Source organism: Arachis hypogaea, chromosome 3, assembly GCF_003086295.3.
Source record: "Arachis hypogaea cultivar Tifrunner chromosome 3, arahy.Tifrunner.gnm2.J5K5, whole genome shotgun sequence".
NCBI classification, from domain to species: domain Eukaryota; kingdom Viridiplantae; phylum Streptophyta; class Magnoliopsida; order Fabales; family Fabaceae; genus Arachis; species Arachis hypogaea.
Genome location: NC_092038.1, coordinates 91,357,839 through 91,363,978, shown reverse-complemented (window position 1 = coordinate 91,363,978; position 6,140 = coordinate 91,357,839). Strand labels below are relative to the sequence as shown.

Here is a 6,140-nt window from a genome sequence, read left to right as displayed (position 1 = left end):
AATCACATCTTTTTCAAAATAGTTTTCAATCAAATCTTTTTGATTTCTAATTTCAAAATCTTTTTCAATAATCACTTTACTTCCTTCTCTATCTTGGTTTTCGAAAATCAATTAGTGTTTTTCAAAATGTTTTTAAAATATTTTACTTTAATTTTCGAAAATTTCTTCCCCTCTTCTCACATCCTTCTATTTATGGACTAACACTATTCCTTAATGCACAATTCGAACTCCATCTTTCTTGATAAGTTCGAATTTTCTAACTCTTCCTTCCATTTTTCTTTTCCTCTGACACCTCAAGGAATCTCTATACTGTGACATAGAGGATTCCATATTTTCTTCTTCTCTTCTCTTTCATATGAGCAGGAGCAAAGACAAAAGCATTCTTGTTGAGGCTGATCTTGAACCTGAAAGGACCTTGAAGCGAAAGCTAAGAGAAGCTAAGGCACAATTCTCTGTAGAGGACCTAACAGAAATCTTCAAAGAAGAAGAACTCATGGCAGCCGAAAACAACAACAATGCCAACAATGCAAGGAAGGTGCTGGGTGACTTTACTGCACCTACTCCCGATTTCTATGGGAGAAGCATCTCTATCCCTGCAATTGGAGCAAACAACTTTGAGCTTAAGCCTCAATTAGTTTCTCTAATGCAACAGAATTGCAAGTTCCATGGACTTCCATTGGAAGATCCTCATCAGTTTTTAGCTGAATTCTTGCAAATCTGTGACACTGTCAAGACTAATGGGGTTGACCCTGAGGTCTACAGACTTATGCTATTCCCTTTTGCTGTAAGCGACAGAGCTAGAATATGGTTGGACTCACAACCTAAAGAAAGCCTGAACTCTTGGGAAAAGCTAGTCAATGCCTTCTTGGCAAAGTTCTTTCCACCTCAAAAACTGAGTAAGCTTAGAGTGGAAGTCCAAACCTTGAGACAGAAGGAAGGAGAATCCCTCTATGAAGCTTGGGAAAGATACAAACAATTAATCAGAAAGTGCCCCTCTGATATGCTTTCTGAATGGAGCATCATAGGTATTTTCTATGATGGTCTCTCTGAACTATCCAAGATGTCTTTGGATAGCTCTGTTGGAGGATCTCTTCATCTGAAGAAGACGCCTACAGAAGCTCAAGAACTAATTGAAATGGTTGCAAATAACCAATTCATGTACACTTCTGAAAGAAATTCTGTGAACAATGGGACCAATTAGAAGAAAGGAGTTCTTGAGATTGACACTCTGAATGCCATACTGGCTCAGAACAAAATATTGACTAAGGAAGTTAATATGATTTCTCAAAGTCTGTCTGGATTGCAAAATGCACCAAGCAGTACTAAGGAAGCTTCATCTGAAGAAGAAGCTTATGATCCTGGGAACCCTTCAATGGAAGAGGTGAATTACATGGGAGAACCCTATGGAAACACCTATAATCCTTCATGGAGAAATCATCCAAATCTCTCATGGAAGGATCAACAGAGACCTCAACAAGGTTTCAACAACAATAATGGTGGAAGAAACAGGTTTAGCAATGGCAAGCCTTTTCCATCATCTTCTCAGCAACAGACAAAGAGTTCTAAGCAGAACACCTCTGACTTAGCAACCATGGTCTCTGATCTAATCAAAACCACTCAAAGTTTCATGACTGAAACAAGGTCCTCCATTAGAAATTTGGAGGCACAAGTGGGTCAGCTGAGCAAGAAAATTACTGAACTCCCTCCTAGTACTCTTCCAAGCAATACAGAAGAAAATCCAAAAGGAGAGTGCAAGACCATCAACATGGCCGAATTTGGAGAGGAGGGAGAGGCAGTGAACGCCACTGAGGAAGACCTCAATGGACGTCCACTGGCCTCCAATGAGTTCCCCAATGAGGAACCATGGGAATCTGAGGCTCCCACTGAGACCATAGAGATTCCATTGGATTTACTTCTGCCATTCATGAGCTCTGATGAGTATTCTTCCTCTAAAAAGGATGAGTATGTCACTGAAGAGCAAGTTGCTAAATACCTTAGAGCAATCATGAAGTTAAATGACAAGTTATTTGGTAATGAGACTTGGGAGGATGAACCCCCTTTGCTCACCAAAGAACTGGATGACTTGTCTAGGCAGAAATTACCTCAAAAGAGACAAGATCCTGGGAAGTTTTCAATACCTTGTACCATAGGCACCATGACCTTCAAGAAGGCCTTGTGTGACCTAGGGTCAAGTGTAAACCTCATGCCTCTCTCTGTAATGGAGAAGCTAGGGATCTTTGAAGTGCAAGCTGCAAAAATCTCACTAGAGATGGCAGACAAGTCAAGAAAACAAGCTTATGGACTTGTAGAGGATGTTCTGGTAAAAGTTGAAGACCACTACATCCCTGCTGATTTCATAGTCCTAGAGACTGGGAAGTGCATGGATGAATCCATCATCCTTGGCAGACCCTTCCTAGCCTCAGCAAAGGCTGTGATTGATGTTGATAGAGGAGTATTGATCATTCAAGTGAATGAAGAATCCTTTGTGTTTGAGGCTTAAGGATATCCCTCTGTCATCATGGAGAGGAAGCATGAAGAGCTTCTCTCAAAACAGAGCCAAACAGAGCCCCCACAGTCAAATTCTAAGTTTGGTGTTGGGTGGCCACAACCAAATTCTAAGTTTGGTGTTGAACCCCCACATTCAAACTCTAAGTTTGGTGTTGGGAGGTTCCAACATTGCTCTGAACATCCCTGAGGCTCCATGAAAGCCCTCTGTCAAGCTACTGACATTAAAGAAGTGCTTGTTGGGAGGCAACCCAATGTTATATTTTATCTATTTTCCTTTGTTATTTTATGTTTTCTGTAGGTTGATGATCATGAGAAGTCACAAAATCAATTGAAAAAGCAAAAATAGAAAGAAAAACAGAAAGAAAAATAGCACACCCTGGAGGAAGAACTTGCTGGCGTTTAAATGCCAGTAAGGCTAATAGATGGGCGTTTAACGCCCAGTCTGGCACCATTCTGGGTGTTTAACGCCAGAAAGGGGCACCAGACTGGCGTTAAACGCCAGAGAAGGGCAAGAACTTGGCGTTAAATGCCAGAAATGGGCACCAGCCCGGCGTTTAACGCCAGAATTGGCACAAAGGGTATTTTTGCTCGCCACTTGGTGCAGGGATGACTTTTCCTTGACACCTCAGGATCTGTGGACCCCACAGGATCCCCACCTACCCTACCACTCTCTCTCTTCTTCACCCATTCACCAATCACCTCAACACCTCTTCCCCAAAAACCCTTCACCTATCAAATCCCATCTTTCTCTTCACCACTCACATCCATCCTTCATAAAAACCCACCTACCCTACCATTCAAATTTAAACCACTTTCCCTCCCAAACCCACCCTCCCATAACCGAACCACAAAGCCTCCCCCATCTCCTTCATTTCTTCTTCTTCTACTCTCTTCTTTCTTCTTTTGCTCGAGGACGAGCAAACCTTTTAAGTTTGGTGTGGTAAAATCATTGCTTTTTGTTTTTCCATAACCATTTATGGCATCCAAGGCCGGAGAAACCTCTAGAAAGAGGAAAGGGAAGGCAAAATCTTTCACCTCCGAGTCATGGGAGATGGAGAGATTCATCTCAAGGGTGCATCAAGACCACTTCTATGAAGTTGTGACCTTGAAGAAGGTGATCCCCGAGGTCCCTTTCAAACTCAAAAGGAGTGAATAGCCGGAGATCCGACATGAGATCCTAAGAAGAGGTTGGGAAGTTCTTACCAACCCCATTCAACAAGTCGGAATCTTAATGGTTCAAGAGTTCTATGCCAATGCATGGATCACCAAGAACCATGATCAAAGTGTGAACCCGAATCCAAAGAATTGGCTTACTATGGTTCGGGGGAAATACTTGGATTTTAGTCCGAAAAATGTAAGGTTGGCATTCAACTTGCCCATGATGCAAGGAGATGAACATCCTTACACTAGAAGGGTCAACTTTGATCAAAGGTTGGACCAAGTCCTCACAGTCATTTGTGAAGATGGCGCCCAATGGAAGAGAGATTCAAGAGGAAAGCCGGTTCAACTGAGAAGGCACGACCTCAAGCCTGTGGCTAGGGGATGGTTGGAGTTTATCCAACGCTCAATCATTCCCACTAGCAACCGGTCCGAAGTTACTATAGACCGGGCTATCATGATTCATAGCATCATGATTGGAGAAGAAATAGAAGTTCATGAGGTTATATCCCAAGAACTTTATAAGGTGGCGGACAAATCCTCTACCTTGGCAAGGTTAGCCTTTCCTCATCTCATTTGTCACCTCTGTTATTCAGTTAGAGTTGACATAGAGGGAGACATCCCCATTGATAAGGACAAGCCCATCACTAAGAAGAGGATGGAGCAAACAAGAGACCCCTCTCATCATCAAATCCCTGAGATGCCTCAAGGGATGCAATTTCCTCCACAAAACTATTGGGAGCAACTAAACACCTCCCTAGGAGAATTGAGTTCCAACATGGGACAACTAAGGGTGGAACACCAAGAACATTCCATTCTCTTCCATGAAATTAGAGAAGATCAAAGAATCATGAGAGAGGAGCAACAAAAGCAAGGAAGAGACATTGAGGAGCTCAAGCACTCCATAGGATCTTCAAGAGGAAGAACAAGCCACCATCTCTAAGGTGGACCCGTTCTTTAACTTCCTTGTTCTTTATTTTCCTGTTTTTCGAATTTTAGTGCTTATGTTTATCTATGTTTGTGTCATGTGATCATCAGTGTCTTAGTGTCTATGCCTTAAAGTTATGAATGTCCTATGAATCCATCACCTCTCTTAAATGAAAAATGTTCTTTAATTGAAAAAGAGAAGAATTGCATGAATTTTGAATTTTATAACAGTTTAATTATTTTGATGTGGTGGAAATATTTTTGTTTTCTGAATGTATGCTTAAACAGTGCATATGTCTTTTGAATTTGTGGTTCATGAATGTTGGCTCTTGAAAGAATGATGAAAAAGGAGACATGTTACTGAGGATCTGAAAAATCATAAAAATGATTCTTGAAGCAAGAAAAAGCAGTGAATACAAAAAAAAGAGAGGAGAAAAACAAAAAAAAAGGGAGAAAAGAAAAGAAAAAAAAAAGAGAGAAAAAGAAAGAAATAAAAGTGTGATCCAAGGCAAAAAGAGTGTGCTTAAGAACCCTGGACACCTCTAATTGGGGACTCTAGCAAAGCTGAGTCATAATCTGAAAAGGTTCACCCAATTATGTGTCTGTGGCATGTATGTATCCGGTGGTAATACTGGAAGACAGAGTGCTTTGGGCCACGGCCAAGACTCAATAAGTAGCTGTGTTCAAGAATCATCATACTTAACTAGGAGAATCAATGACACTATCTGGATTCTGAGTTCCTAAAGAAGCCAATCATTATGAATTTCAAAGGATAGAGTGAGATGCCAAAACTATTCAGAGGCAAAAAGCTAAAAGTCCCGCTCATCTAATTAATACTGATCTTCATAGATGTTTTTGGAATTCATTGCATATTCTCTTCTTTTTAGCTTATTTGATTTTCAGTTGCTTGAGGATAAGCAACAATTTAAGTTTGGTGTTGTGATGAGCGGATAATTTGTACGATTTTTGGCATTGTTTTTAGTATGTTTTTAGTATGTTTTAGTTATTTTTTAGTATATTTTTATTAGTTTTTAGTTAAAATTCACTTTTCTGGACTTTACTATGAGTTTGTGTGTTTTTCTGTGATTTCAGGTATTTTCTGGCTGAAATTGAGGAACTTGAGCAAAAATCTGATTCAGAGACTAAAAAGGACTGCAGATGCTGTTGGATTCTGACCTCCCTGTACTCGAAGTGGATTTTCTGGAGCTACAGAAGTCCAATTGGCGCGCTCTTAACGGCGTTGGAAAGTAGACATCCTGGGCTTTCCAGCAATATATGATAGTCCATACTTTGCTCAAGATTTGAGGGCTCAAACCGGCGTTCAAAGTCACCATTAGAATTCCCAGCGTTAAACGCCGGAACTGGCACAAGGATGGGAGTTAAACGCCCAAACTGGCACCAAAGCTGGCGTTTAACTCCAAGAAGAGTCTCTACACGAAAATGCTTCAATGCTCAGCCCAAGCACACACCAAGTGGGCCCGGAAGTGGATTTTTATGTCATTTACTCATCTCAGTAAACCCTAGGCTACTAGTTCTCTATAAGTAGG

The 6,140-nt window shown here is 40.9% G+C and overlaps 1 non-coding gene across 1 annotated transcript; it reads right to left on the bottom strand.

Annotated features, from left to right (window-relative positions):
• Positions 1-898: 898 nt before the first annotated feature.
• On the bottom strand, positions 899-1,006 carry LOC112793272 (small nucleolar RNA R71). Its single transcript, XR_003197973.1, has one exon. It is a non-coding gene; the product is annotated as a small nucleolar RNA R71 (small nucleolar RNA).
• Between the last annotated feature and the right edge of the window lie 5,134 nt (positions 1,007-6,140).